Genomic DNA, 16,446 nt, shown 5'->3' on the forward strand with positions numbered 1-16,446 from the left:
CAGTCTCCATTTAAAGTTGCTTGGCTAATCTTCCTTCAACTCTAAAGTCTAAAATTAGAAACTTATATCTTGACATATTTCTGTGCTTCAAAATGTTCAAATGTGTGTGAAATCTTATGGGACTTAGCTAGTAAGGTCATCAGTCCCTAAGCTTACACACTACTTAACCTAAATTATCCTAAGGATAAACACACACACACACCCATGGCCGAGGGAGGACTCGAACCTCCGCCGGGACCAGCCGCACAGTCTATCACTGCAGCGCCCTAGATCGCTCGGCTAATCCTGCGCGGATATTTCTGTGCTCTTCTTACGTACAATGAATCATCCACAGACGCATATCTGACAGAACACAACTTTTAATGTTCACAGTCAGACATCAGATATAATAATGAATAGTAGTCATCACTACATTCATTAGCAAGATACTTTTAACAATTAAAATTCAGTCTCGACTGTATCTTTAATGATGTCTGCCGCCCACTAGTTGCCGGTTGGTCTTCAATAGCACTAACAGCGCACGGTACATCGGCTGCTGCGTCATCAGAACAGCACTGAAACACTCATCTAACTCGATAGAAGATCATGAAATAAATGTAAAACAAACATTTCTAGTACATCAACTCATACAAAATCTATAATACAACATTATAACACCTATTTATACCTGCCTGGCGTCGCTCTGTGGAACCTAACAGTGTTCGCCACAACTTATCATAAACCCTACAATCTACTGTAAGAAGACAGGGGACAAATCCGAAGCATGTAAAACGAGTCAAATCAGGCAACGGAATAAGAAACTCAGGCATATAAAAATTATTCATTATAAAAATAAAAAGAATGTTAAGAACGAAAAAGCGCAGTTTGATAAATTTCACAGGGAAAATGTACAGTGAATTCTATTTTTTCAGCAATTGACAAGACTTTAACTGTGACACTGTGAATCAATGAAGCGCCAATCAAATTTCAAATTGGCACACACTCTTCAATTTCTTTAAAAATTTATAGGCGTACCAGAAATTAGGATCACTAAAATTAAGCGAATTGCAGAGTTCGCTACTTAACTACAGTGACTAGCAGATACCGATCAAAGGCCAGTTCGTAATGGAAGCTGAAGACATGCGATTCATTAAACAGGCCATATTTATAGTAGTAAATTCACACAAAGTAGCAAATTTACTGGGCCTCGATTCATTCAATACACTAGTTTTTCACAATTAATGAAAGACCGATCAGATTCACACTGACATACCTAACGTAGAGTTACGAAAATAGCTGCAAGATTATGATAAATTTTCTGGATCAACGAGAAGGATTAAAAATTATGAGAAGAGTGCGACATTACGAGCAGCAACTCGATTGCAGCAGGACGGCCTGGTCGAGACAGGAAGGCTGTAGGCCGGCGTGAAGGTTTGTCGGGGCGGCCAGCTGTCCACGGAATTGCAGGCAACCGCGTTGAGACGGACGGAGTGCTGAACGCAGGCACAGGGAAGCTCGGTAAGCGGCTAGGAGCAGCGGTCATCAGGGTTTCTCCCTGGAGGAAAGAGGTGTATTTCCCAGCTGCGTGGTCCCGGCATGAGCCGAGATGGAGCTGCCCCTTGAAATAAAGTATTGACACGAACTGTAATATTACTGAAAATACGTAAACTGTCTTATAAGCTTGATAGCAAAAAATTAATGACAATTTTGAAACTGCGGCAGTGAGACGAACTTATTGAAAATGAAACCACATTTGTAACTTGAAAGGTTACAAAGTTATTAATATCTAGTTATTAATACCTAGTGCTAGCCGTACCCAGCATGTGTTGCACAGCCACGAAAAGAAAACAATGTGTTTGGTTTTATAATCTGTTTACTGAAGAGCTTTTGAATACATAATATTTTTTGTTGTTTCCATCTGGTGCGTACACGCATAACTCAGACGGTTTGGTTGTTTAATTCGGGGGAGGGGACCAAACAGCAAACTCATCGGTCCCATCGGATTAGGGAAGGATGGGGAAAGGAAGTTGGCCATGCCCTTTCAAAGGAATCATCCCGGCATTTGCCTGAAGCGATTTGGGGAAATCACGGAAACCTAAATCAGACAGTTTCCCGACGCGTGAGCAGGCCACGGATTTTCCAAATTTATTCCACACACATATGACATTCTTGAATTAATATGCATTCAGACTGCTACAAAATTAGGTACATAAAAACACGTCCATGTTTAGAATGCAACATTGTGTCAAAATTTCAAATCAGTCGGCCAAGATCTTTCCAAGATTTGCTATTAAGAACAGGCGAATATAAAATGTAAATCTTGAAAAGTTATTGACCGATCGATTTGAAATTTTGACACAACATTGCACTGATATACACCTTTGATTTTATATATATTTTTATACGTTTGCGAAATGTGTTGCGAATAGCTTTAATAATAAATAAATAGTAAAAAAAAAACGCCACGTTTGACGCAGCAGTTTCTCATACATCTCAATGTTTATGACGTCATATCTGCTGAACTGTTTGTCATACTGTAATGTAAATTTGCCGCCACATTTAGTGATATATGTGGATACTGTATCCAAAATATGTTGCTAATAGAGTTAGTAGTAGCGAAGTAATACGTTAAAACGTCCTGGCTGATGCGGCAGTTTTACGACATGCACAGCGAAAATGAAGTAAGCGATAATCATTTTTCTTTTTATCATTTTCTGGGGGGGGGGGGGGTGTGTCACCGAGAAAAATTTTCGTAAAGATTTGAAGTAACAAATTTTGTAAAATTTGTTGCTAGCCGCCAAGTGGTCTCATTCTCAAATAGCAGATGCATAAATCTTGGTATTCACGCGACGCGGCAGCTCATTGTTTATGACGTCATATCTTCTGAAATATGTGTCATAATTTTTTTTCTACGAACCTTCATGGTTGTACGGTGAACAACTCACCATAGATTCATCGCAATCGGATGAATGGTTTAGGAGTACATAGAGTACAATAATACAAATAAATATTCATTCCTATTTGTGTAGATTATTATTTATAAAAATTATAATAACTGAATCTATTACTCAATTCACAATTATGAGAAAAGCGGAAGATGCCAGAAATCAAACGAACACATTACGTTTCTATTTAAACCGACGTATAGGATGGTTCAGCTAGCCCTACCGATGTTTTAAGCAATCCGCAGTGTTATATATGCCCTTCAAAAATCACGCGCGAGATTTTCATATTCTCTCTTACACCATGCGTAAACTATTAGTCCTACAGAACAAAATGTGCCGGTATGTATAATGTAGTTAAATTTTGTACTGGGACACGTTTTCGCCGGAAGCCACAGTTTTCGAATTACTCAGGAAAATCGTACAGACAAAACGTATCTCCACCACCAAACTCATCCCTCAACAGTCAAAATTCATAGGATGTTGTTCTTGGCACTTCTTCCTGCCACTGTACAAAAATTTCCTATTACACGAATTATTCCCGATATTCGACCTTTTTTGGTCTCTGTTGATTCGGCTACTACGCCACGAGAATACTTGATTATTTCGTTAACATTATTAATTTAAGCGTGCCCGTGAGAGTAATGAAGGGAAAACGACTTTTAGAAACGTTAAGCTAAACTAATTACCCTGACACTTCGACCCAAGCGTAAGCCTCATAAGCACAGTAGTTTCCTAGTTATAAGGCCTGACGAATACAACGATGTAATTGTTTATTTTATGCTGCTAAAATTGACAAAACTGTTTCATAAAATTTACACAAACGTCAGTTTTACAATTAGTAAGTGTTCGGCTAAGCTCGTGGCGTAATAAGGCTAGTAAATGAAAACCAAAAAAGATCGACTGTGGGAAATAATTCGTGCAGTCGCAGACCGGTGGGGACTGAGTGCGGGATTAGGGGTGCATTTGAAGGTCACAGTCGAACGTTCCTGGATAATTGAAAGACTACAGCTCTAGCGAAAACGTATCCCAGATCAAAATTTACGTACATTATATTTCCTACGAAAAGGTTCTGTTTATTTTTTCTGCTCGGCTAATTTGCGTGTAGCAAGCGAGAACATACGAAACTCTCGGGCGTGGTTTTTGAAGGCCAGATACAAATTTTCAGGTTGCATAAAACAACATCAGTAGGGACAGGTGAACCATCATCTATGAAATTTTATAAACGATTTAGTTAATTGGATGAAAATAGTGCAGTAACTATGAAATCTTTCATACGTACACAAACTGATATTATCGGCATGAGTACCTCTTTTAGTGGTCTAACAGTTTTCGATGTAGCGGGAGGTTTCAATTAAAGTACATCTACTCACAGAGGTCCAGTGTGGACTGTAACTATTGCATGAGCAGCGAAACTTGATATTATAATGCGTTAATTGGGAACTGATTTACGCTGGATAAAAGTTAATTCCAATTTCGGTCAGCAGGTGCAAATCTGGTGCTGTGCCGCATCTTGTTGACGTCCACGGTTCTCATATTGAACAAACTGTGCAAGCAGACGTTAATAATACACTAAGTGATCAAAAGTATCCGGACACCCCCAAAAACACACGTTTTTCATATTAGGTGCATTGTGCTGCCACCTATGCCAGGTACTCCATATCAACGACCTCACTAGTCATTAGAAATCTGAGAGAGCAGAATGGGGCGCTCCGCGGAACTCACGGACTTCGAACATGGTCAGGTGATTGGGTGTCACCTGTGTCATATGTCTGGAGTTTTCCATATTCCTAAGCACACCTAGGTCCACAGTTTCCGATGTGATAGTGAAGTGGATACGTGAAGGGACACGTACAGCACAAAGACCGGCGACAGTTGAAGAAGGTCGTAATGTGTAATAGGCAGACATCTGTCTAGAGCATCGCACAGGAATTTCAAACTGCACCAGGATCCACTGCAAGTACTATGACAGTTATGCGGGAGGTGAGAAAATTGGATTTCATGGTGAGCGGCTGCTTATAAGCCACACATCACGCCGGTAAATACCAAATGATGCTTCAATTTGTGTAAGTAGCGTAAACATAGGCTGACTGAACACTGGAAAAACGTTATGTGGAGTGACGAATCACGGTACACGATGTGGCGATCCCATGGCAGGGCGTGGGTATGGCGAATGCCCGGTGAACGTCATCTGCCAGCGTGTGTAGTGCCATCAGTAAAATTCGGGGGAGGTCGTGTTATGGTTTTTCATGGAGGGGGGTTGCACCCCTTGTTGTTTTGCGTGACACTATCACAGCACAGGCCTACATGATTTGTTAAGCACCTTCTTGCTTCCCACTGCTGAAGAGAAATTCGTGGATGGTGATTGCATCTTTCAACACGATCGAGCACCTGTTCATAATGCACGGCCTGTGGCGGAGAGGTTACACGACAATACATTCCTGTAATGGATTGGCATAAACAAGGTCCTGACCTAAACGCCTTTGGCATGTTTAGGAACGGCCTCACCGACCAACATCGATACCTCTCCTCAGTGCAGCACTCCGTGAAGAAAGGGCTGCCATTCCCCAGCTAACCTTCCAGCACCTGATTGAGTGTATGCCTTCGAGAGTGGAAGCTGTCATCAAGGCTAAGGGTGGGCCAACACCACATTGAATTCCAGCTTACCGATGAAGGGCGCCACGAGCTTGTAAGCCATTTTCAGCCAGGTGTCCGGATACTTTCGATCACATAGTGTAACATCAACATCATGCCTTTCTCACTTGTTTGACCTTTTCTGTCCACGTCCCTTTCCTAATCCATTACATATAGAAAAATTTCTTTATGTCTTTCTTGCATTCACAGTCCCGATTTGCACCTGGGGGCCAAATCCTTTTCCAGTGTGAACTGGTTCTGCATTAAAACATTAGAATATCTACAAAGTTCCCGTGTCATACGATAATTACCACACTGGATCTCTGTACTTTAATTATAACTAGCCGATATATTCATTATATTCTTTACCTAAAAATATGTTAATTAGTGTTTTGACTAGAGTGCTCGATATGGCGAAATATATGTTCAAGATTTATTTGAAATTTATGAAATAATGCTTGAATACTTTATTAGGAAGTCGCAAACTGGTCACAGAGATTAAATGAATGTTTTTATCACTTATATTTTTATGAAACTATTGAATAAATTCTGATTGGTGGTCAGAGTGAAAGGATCTACGTTGAGTCAAGTAGTTGTCATATGACCGCGCCTTTAAATAAGCGTTCAGGGCAGAGCACATAGTCTTTTCGTTTCCACACGTTCATCATGGGTCTTTCATCTTAAGTTTGTCGGCTAAGATCTTTTATGGTAAAGTTCTGTGCAGCCTTTTGAATATTTCGATGTGTGATAGCGGTCGCGTGTGAAAACTTGTAAGGCTCTGGGATACGGTTTCAGTTAGGAGTTAGAATCTCTCGAACCGTTTGGTAAATGGTGAGCTCTCGCTCGTGTGAACTTTAGTTTCATTTGTTTATTTTTGTAGCTGTGAAGTTGTAAGTATCTGCTGCTTTTAACTGATTCAAAATGTGTGATGGATTAGGGCATAATTAGTCGGGATTGTATTGATGATTATGAAATTTAGATTCGCTGGGTAAGACAGAGTTCATGAAAATGAACATTTAGAGATGGTTACAGTTTTCGCGAGTTTATTGCACTGTTGTTCTTATGTATAGCTCAAGCTGTTGGCTGCAAATGCTCTGCTAGCACAAAGTGATTACGACGTTGCACTGTCGTTCAGATATTGACCAGTTATTCATTGCGTTTATTACACACGCCCACCATTCACAAACAATGTGCATCTTTGAAAGAGATGTTTAGCTCAAATTGCATAAGAGTCTGATTTAGGGATTCTGTCTAACAATTCCAACCTTAGTTCAGCTACTTATTAACACTATTTCACTAATTGTCTCATTACTATTACAAGCTGTAGCATGAAGATTACTGTGTTGAATGTTTGGGCTATAGAGCATCTGTTTACCGCCAGCGCCTCACTGGCGATAGCGAGCTGTGCTAACAGTTATAGGCCGTACATTGGCAGCACGTTTGCGGCACGTTCTACAACGTCGTCGCATCTGCTCGAAAACGCTACACCACGTGGGCGAGTAGAAGAGTCGCACGCGTAAAGTGGTATGGCACACTCAAGGTTGAAACTGAACACTGTGCCAAATTTCTGTAAAGCACGAAATACTTTTTTTGAATTAGAAGACAAAGTGAAACAGGAATTTCTTTGCCTGGAACAGAATTTCTATGGCCACAGGCATCATAAGCCGGTCACTTATACGTGTTGACTATACCGGATAAGATTTAGGAAGCTACTGGCAGACTGTTATTGATTTTCAAAATTTCCATTTTTGATACAAATGTCATCGATCACTTCTGTGAGAACTAAGCTTTGACAAAGATTTTTTTTCCTCTGAAGGGTCGTTGAAAAAAAAAGTTAAGGACAATGCCACTCAGTTTTCGTCGTTTGAATCCACATTTTTCTGCGAAAGAAATGACATTTCACACTTCAAAACTGCACCAATTCATCATGAAGCAAACTGATTCGCTGAAAGATTTGTACAGACATTCAAGTCTCATACGACAAACCTCATTCAACAACAATAAAAACAGTTCATTCTTGATTTTTGTCAGTATAAAGCCACTCCACCTGATACAAAATGTCCAGCTGAAAAATTGCAAGGCATATCGCTCCATATCTTTTTTTTTTCTTTTGTTCATGCGAACAGCAGCGGTCTGTCTGCCCTGTATTAAACAAAAAGAAATGTCTATAAACTAAACAGAAAATTAAATAATTTTTAAAAACTTCTTATCTTTTTAAAGAAAACTTCAGCATTAAAAAAATCTCTAAATTAGGGCAAATCTATGATGTCAGCATTAGAGATGGTGCTATATGTGCGTCACTGGACATCACTGATCTCAACAATAATATACCACTTGTCTAAACTATTGATATTATAAAAGACAACTTGATGAAACACGAAAGTAAGAATTTACGAGAAATTTCAGAATTTGTTGCATTATTTGAAAACACATCATCATTTAATTATTTCGCATTCAATGGAAAAATATATTTTCGGAGAGGCGGTCTTGCCATGGGTAACAACTGTTGTTATTATCAGTGCTCCTTCCTGTCATCACCTGAAATACACAAAAGCATCCTTGTAATCCATGATTCACAGGATTTTGAAGCTGCCATTAGAGTCACATATTATTGTGAAAGAGATTAATGTTCTTAAGCAGATCGCTAATGTCAATAATTATGGCACTCAAAATGTTGATTCTTTATTCAGAAAACTACGAAAGTCGTATCAAAACTCATTTACATCTATTGATAATAGCAGCAACAAATTTACTAAAATGATTTATTTAGGTAATATTAGGTAACAGTAATAAATTATTCAAGAAGATATAATTAACAATAGCCTTTACATATAACAATCTACTGCATAACAAACCAATGGCAACCATAATAATAAGTACTTAAATTCCAGGGTCTATAAAATACACTCCTGGAAATGGAAAAAAGAACACATTGACACCGGTGTGTCAGACCCACCACACTTGCTCCGGACACTGCGAGAGGGCTGTACAAGCAATGATCACACGCACGGCACAGCGGACACACCAGGAACCGCGGTGTTGGCCGTCGAATGGCGCTAGCTGCGCAGCATTTGTGCACCGCCGCCGTCAGTGTCAGCCAGTTTGCCGTGGCATACGGAGCTCCATCGCAGTCTTTAACACTGGTAGCATGCCGCGACAGCGTGGACGTGAACCCTATGTGCAGTTGACGGACTTTGAGCGAGGGCGTATAGTGGGCATGCGGGAGGCCGGGTGGACGTACCGCCGAATTGCTCAACACGTGGGGCGTGAGGTCTCCACAGTACATCGATGTTGTCGCCAGTGGTCGGCGGAAGGTGCACGTGCCCGTCGACCTGGGACCGGAACGCAGCGACGCACGGATGCACGCCAAGACCGTAGGATCCTACGCAGTGCCGTAGGGGACCGCACTGCCACTTCCCAGTAAATTAGGGACACTGTTGCTCCTGGGGTATCGGCGAGGACCATTCGCAACCGTCTCCATGAAGCTGGGCTACGGTCCCGCACACCGTTAGGCCGTCTTCCGCTCACGCCCCAACATCGTGCAGCCCGCCTCCAGTGGTGTCGCGACAGGCGTGAATGGAGGGACGAATGGAGACGTGTCGTCTTCAGCGATGAGAGTCGCTTCTGCCTTGGTGCCAATGATGGTCGTATGCGTGTTTGGCGCCGTGCAGGTGAGCGCCACAATCGGGACCTCATACGACCGAGGCACACAGGGCCAACACCCGGCATCATGGTGTGGGGAGCGATCTCCTAAACTGGCCGTACACCACTGGTGATCGTCGAGGGGACACTGAATAGTGCACGGTACATCCAAACCGTCATCGAACCCATCGTTCTACCATTCCTAGACCGGCAAGGGAACTTGCTGTTCCAACAGGACAATGCACGTCCGCATGTATCCCGTGCCACCCAACGTGCTCTAGAAGGTGTAAGTCAACTACCCTGGCCAGCAAGATCTCCGGATCTGTCCCCCATTGAGCATGTTTGGGACTGGATGAAGCGTCGTCTCACGCGGTCTGCACGTCCAGCACGAACGCTGGTCCAACTGAGGCGCCAGGTGGAAATGGCATGGCGAGCCGTTCCACAGGACTACATCCAGCATCTCTACGATCGTCTCCATGGGAGAATAGCAGCCTGCATTGCTGCGAAAGGTGGATATACACTGTACTAGTGCCGACATTGTGCATGCTCTGTTGCCTGTGTCTATGTGCCTGTGGTTCTGTCAGTGTGATCATGTGATGTATCTGACCCCAGGAATGTGTCAATAAAGTTTCCCCTTCCTGGGACAATGAATTCACGGTGTTCTTATTTCAATTTCCAGGAGTGTACTTTGTGATACTTGTGGCAATAATGTGGACAAACAAGCGGAAATTTTCAAATCAGATTCCGTGATTAGGAATGGCAGGCAGTAACGCTATTTTCAGCCAAATGCATAGCACACAATAATCAATCTGTAGAGTCTACTTGTATTTCCAATAACATGAAATTTTTTTGCAGTGCTCCCAAGGGTCTGCCACCTAATACTTTAGAATAATTAGAAATTTGTGTTCGTTGTAAAAATAAACATTCACCATTTCTTAATGAATAGCTGGATTTCAGAGAGAAACTGTTTTCCGATATCTTTGATGATTTACCCTGAAACTGCGTCCTCTTCTGTTTCATTTTTTAAAATTATTATTTGTCCGCCCCCGGTAGCTGAGTGGTCAGCGCGACCGAATATCAATCCTAAGGGCCCGGGTTCGATTCCCGGCTGGGTCGGAGATTTTCTCCGCTCAAGGGACTGGATGTTGTGTTGTCCTAATCATCATCATTTCATCCCCATAGACACACAAGTCGCCGAAGTGGGGTCAAATCGAAAGAATTGCACCCGGCGAACGGTCTACTCGACGGGAGGCCCTACTCACATTACATTTATTTACATTCTTGTAATTTCGTATTAGATTTTCTACGACACTTGCTTAACATTGTCTTGCTTCACGACACTGATTTACTCAAATACCTTATTTATTGCTTATGTAATGGCTCCCTATCATGGCCCCCAAACTTTAGATAGTCGAACAATTCTGGATCATGTCGTTCTGTCATTTTAGAATGCATCTTAGGCATACAGGTCATCTTTTACTCTCCATAACACATTTAGCCCAATTCTTAGCTTTACTTCAATTACTTCTTTTATATTTACTACTAAACTAATTATGCATTTGTTTGCATTAATTTATCATCCCTTCCCTAACGACATAGCAACCTTATATCATCTGTATCATGAATGTGCGCTACCCTTTTTCAAATTTGCGGTTTTTATTTGCTACATTACTGTTACTATAGTCTCATTTATGCAGTCTCTAATTCATTTGCAGCTTTACATTATCTTCTTTTATCACTTATTTGCATTTGAAAGACTTAAAAGGTTGACAATAGTGCATTTTAAATAACACATACTTTGTTCCGAGAAAAAATTTAAGTAACAAGCCACCTCTTCTTCAGAACATACCATTGTTCATACATTCTCTTGGTTAACGATGCCGCTCTTTCCGAGTCATCATGGCACTATATATTTCACCCAAGCCCCCATAGATGACAGATTATGCCTAAACATACGCCTGCACTAAGGTACAAATTGCGTTTTTTTATTATTTTTACTATACTTCTACGATCGCATCTCTGACTAGCACTTACATTGTATGCTCACATTGCAAATGACCTTATATCTTCGATAGTAACACACAGCCTTGACATAAAGTCACGAAGGAGGTATGCGACCATACTGGAAAATGGGTATTATCTGCAAAATGCTGGATAAGTTGCATAGGGAAAAGTTATTGACTGAATGCAAAATGACTTAATGAAATATTACGCCTTTTGCCGTTTGCGATCATCAGCTATCCAACTTCAAGTAACTAGTGGACATAATAGTTACGTGTTGTGGTAACAAACGTGAGCAGACACAACTACATGTAACTATTAAGTCCACTTGTTATCTGAAGTTGGATATCTGATGATGGTAAACGCCGAAACGCGTAAAATTTGATTAATTAAGTAATTTTGCACTCAGTCAATGACACTGCCCTCAGCCACCTATTCATCATTTTGCAACTACCCATATTTTCCATATAATGATTATAAGTTTACGTTTCTATTTTATACCTGCACTAATTACATGCTTCAATAATGTTACTATACTCTCGCAGTTATTATGCGTTGGTTTAATTATTCTTTACTCGCCATTTAATCCATGATGTCCCTCTTATCCATTTTCGGGGTTGCGCTAATTATTGAAACGTTCGTTAATTATTTAAATTTGAACTGTATATCGGGTAAACGATATTGTGATCATCACAAATTACACTTATTTCTTTCAAATCAACGTTTTAATAACTGTCCAATACTTCTATATCTTTGGCTGGTGGTCGTAATACTTCAGTGTATACGCCGTTTCCTGAAATGAAGAACAACTGCGTTCACTTGTGACTGAAGGCGATTGTTCTTTGCTTTACGAAAGTGATACGGTCATGGAAGAAACAGAGACAGCAATAGATAAAATTTAGTTGTAAACTGTTTCCTTGGTTACGGGGCCAGCCGGGGTGGCCGAGCGGTTCTAGGCGCTACAGTCTGGAACCGCGCGACCGCTACGGTCGCAGGTTCGAATGCTGCCTCGGGCAGGGATGTGTATGATGTCCTTAGGTTAGTTAGGTTTAAGTAGTTCTAAGTTCTAGGGGACTGATGACCTCAGAAGTTAAGTCCCATAGTGCTCAGAGCCATTTGAACCTTGGTTACGACTCTACGCTCTGCACACATTTCGTGACGTGTATTGTCATTGGTGTAATGACTGTTGCTCCAACTGTATCTAACGTCTCTATTATGTTAACTGTGTGTGCTAATATCATGATACGTATTTTGTACCAAGACAAAGTTGTAATACCAGGCCATTGCTTCTTTAATCGGAACATATCGATGTTTACACCGTTACCTTGGTTACTAATGGCGTCCCTTCTCAGCCATCTTTGCTGAACACATTTTTTTTGCAAGTGATTGTAGAGGGCGGGTTGTGTATAATGCCAACATCAGTTGTATATTTCTCCATTATTTTTCTTTTACATGAACTTTTGTTTTATTACGCTAAGATCTATTCTAATTTTTTAAGACAGTGGTCATGCTCTAAATATTTTACTCTAAATTTGTATTTGTACTTATTTTATCCATATTTCGCGCTTGCACAGACGGTTCTTGAGACGAGATCCATTTCAGCCCGCAGCCCCTGCATGCCCGTCAGCCACGCCAGAAGGCCCCACTTCACTGGACCTGCTCCTCAAGTGGCCATGAGCTCAAAGTCTCGTGGGATCGTGCCGCCCACGCCTCCGTGGCACCTCCCTGCTCTCGCCCCTATTGACGATCGTGAACATCGTCAGAGTGGGCACTCGCTGCGCATCGTCACAGAAGGACATTTCAGTTGTACTCGTAGGGACTTTATCCTCTAAAGCTGTCTGAGTTAGTTCATTGTTAATAAACAAACTGTTGTAATTCCAGTGTGTGCATATCAATAACCACCTTGGTAAGCCACTCTCCCAAAGATACTTCTGAGGTTAGGATTTTAGTCCTTTTTCAACTCTCAGGACGCTAAAAGCATTGAATACTTGGCTGCACACCGATTGATTATTACATTAGACGATTGTTTCAAAAACGGTGAATGGCATGTAAATCTGAATTATGTATTACAGACTTTTAAATCCACATCTTCAATATTACCGGTATGTAGATCTCGGGTGAGACACCAGCAACCTACAAAGACAGCCTTTCTAGACTACAAAAAACGCAGTAAGAATGACAGCTAACGTAAACAAGAGAGACGCTTGTAAAGAATTTTTCAGGAAACATAAAACACAATTTAAGATAAAAAAACAGACGCACAACGAAGGAATTAAAATATAAAAAGGATTAAGAAGGCACATGAAAACAAAACTCTCCTCCAAATTGATGAAGAATTTGCTAAAAACAACACAAGGAGCTTTTACAGAACTTTCAAACAAAGGTTATCAAGATACAAAGCACCCACCCTCCAATTTCGAGATGTAAATGGGACCATCGCTCACAACAACACGGAAAACTGCAAAATACTAGCAGGCTACTTTGAGAAACTCTTGAATTGTGAACCCATCCTTGAAAAATTTGAATCCATTCCAAACAACCGTGAGAAGCCGGATTCAGAACCACCGACGACTGAAGAACTACAGAAGGTCATCTCAGAACTTAAAAACAACAAGGCGTCCGGAGAAAATCAAATAGTGGCCGAACTATGGAAAAAGGCTGACAAAAATGCAGTTACATCCCTAAAATGTGTTTTCGATCAAATCTGGAAAGAAGAAGAGATCCCCGCAGAATGGAGAACAGCTCTCATCCACCCTATCCATAAGAAAGGTTTGAAGACAGACCCCAACAATTACAGAGGAATATCACTGCTGGATATAACGTACAAGATTCTTTCTAAAGTCCTTTTGAACAGGGCAGAGCCGCAATTGGATCCGCTAATCGGGGAATACCAGGGAGGTTTTAGAAAGGGTAGATCATGTTCGGAACAAGTACTAAACCTCAAAAACATCATGGCTTACCAAAAACCAAGGGCAAAGACATACGTAATCTCCTTCATTGATTTCAAAAAAGCATATGACTCGATTGATAGAGAATCTCTGTTATCAGTCCTGGAAGAAATGGGTTTGGATAAGAAAACAACTAATATTATAAAAGCGACCCTTACGAATACATTTTCGAAAGTTAAATTTATGGGCGAACTATCGGAACCCTTTGAAATAAAAACGGGAGTGCGACAGGGCGATGGGCTCTCACCGTTGCTGTTCAATTGTGCTCTTGAGAAAGTAGTCAGAGAATGGAACACAAATATTAAGAGTGGTATAAGACTGGGTTGCAAAAAGAAGAACCTTAAAGTAAATTGCATTGCTTTTGCAGATGATATGGCCCTGCTTGCTGAAACAATGGAAGAAGCACGGGAGCAAATCCTTGAACTAAAGAAACAAGCAGCTAAAATTGGTCTTCACATCTCCTCTGAAAAAACTAAGATATTGACAAACATCAAGCACTCATGTAAATACCTCAAAGTTCAAGAACAGAAGATTGAAATAGTAAAAGAATTCAAATATCTCGGAGAATGGATTACTTGGAATGCTGGGGAAAGCAAAGCAATGGAATCCAGAAAAAATAAACTTGAATTGGCCTTCCAACTAACAAAAAATACATACAACAAAAAATCCCTTTCATGGGGGTCCCAAATTACACATTACAAGACAGTGATTAAGCCAGAAGCACTGTATGCAGCAGAAACACTTAACATGAATTTCAAAGGCCAAATGGAGAAACTTGAGATAAAGGAAAGAAAAATTTTAAGAAAAATCATTGGGCCAAAATTTCAAGACAATAAGATTATATACATTAAAAATGAAACTCTCTACAAGAAAATTGAAAAACTTTCAGATTCTATGCGAAAAAGGAGAATAAATTTTTATGGTCATCTTCTCAGAATGAATTCCAACAGATTAACTAAACAAATCTTTGACTTCTTCCGTAACCGAAAAACGAAGCCCAACTGGTTTAAAGAAACTGAGAAAGACATAGTGGAATTAAATATTTCAGAAAATTCACTTATTGATCGAACTGCTAAATTAATTACTAAAGATGAAAACATAAGGTTCCAAGACAAATCCACACAAAAGTCCAAATCCTTCATTTCGGAAGAAGAGAGGAGAAGAAGATCAGAAAGAATGAAGAAATACTGGGCCCTAAGAAAAGAACAACGCACAAAGAAATGATTGATCCAGCGTACCCCAAAGAGGGTGAAACGAAAGAAGAAGAAAGAAGGAATTATTCGAAGGGGACAGAAATCGATAGATGTACATGTACAGACAAACAAATATTTGCAATTTCGTTAAAATTGGATGATTTATTCAAGAGAAAAAGCTTCACAAATTCAGCAAGTCAATAATACACTGGTCCCCCTCTTTTCCTTATGCAAGCAGTTATTCGCCTTTGCCCTGATTGACAGAGTTGTTCGATGTCCTCATGGGGAATATCGTGTCAAATTCTGTTCAATCGGCGGATCTGATTGCCAAATCCCGAAATGGCTAGGGGGCCCTATCCATAATCATCCAAACATAGTCAACTGGGGAGAGATCCGGCTACCTCGCTGGCCAAGGCTGCGCTTGGCAAGCACCAAGACAAGCAGTAGAAACTCTCGCCAAGCGCAGGCGATCATTATCTAGTTGAAACGTGCGCCCTTACAGCTCAGCTGTATGTCTCCAATATTCTATGCCCTCTTTTGTTACCCTCAATGTCAAGCCATCTCATGCTTACATTTCAGCAAGATAATGCCCGCCCGCACACAGCGAGAGTTTCTACTGCTTGTCTTCCTGCTTGCCAAAATCTGCTTTGGCGAGCAGATCCCTCCCCAATGGAGAACGTTGAGGATTATAGGTGTAGGGGGACAAAGTGACCATCACCCCACATTGCATTGTTACCAGATTTATTCAAGATGGCGGATACAAAATGGTGCCGATAGATGTGGCAACGTCGCAATGACGTCATGACGGAAAGTTCAAATTTTGGCGGGAAAATAGGTAAATTTCGCTACCTCCACAAATCTAACACCCCTCCCCTCCTCTCCCCTATCTGGATGTTGGTCGGAGATGGACTCAGTCAGAGCTGGGTTGCCAGATAAGATGGACACAAGTCTTATTTCGTATCCATTGTGTACTCAAACAATTTGAGTTGTCATAGACAGTACCTCCATCCTATGTCTTCACCATGAGATCTGGAGTCCAACTGACCTAGTTCACAGCACCCCCCTCCTATGACGTAATCCAAGATGGCGGTCTAGGGAAAAGTGGCA

Source organism: Schistocerca americana, chromosome 2 (assembly GCF_021461395.2).
Source record: "Schistocerca americana isolate TAMUIC-IGC-003095 chromosome 2, iqSchAmer2.1, whole genome shotgun sequence".
NCBI classification, from domain to species: Eukaryota; Metazoa; Arthropoda; class Insecta; order Orthoptera; family Acrididae; genus Schistocerca; species Schistocerca americana.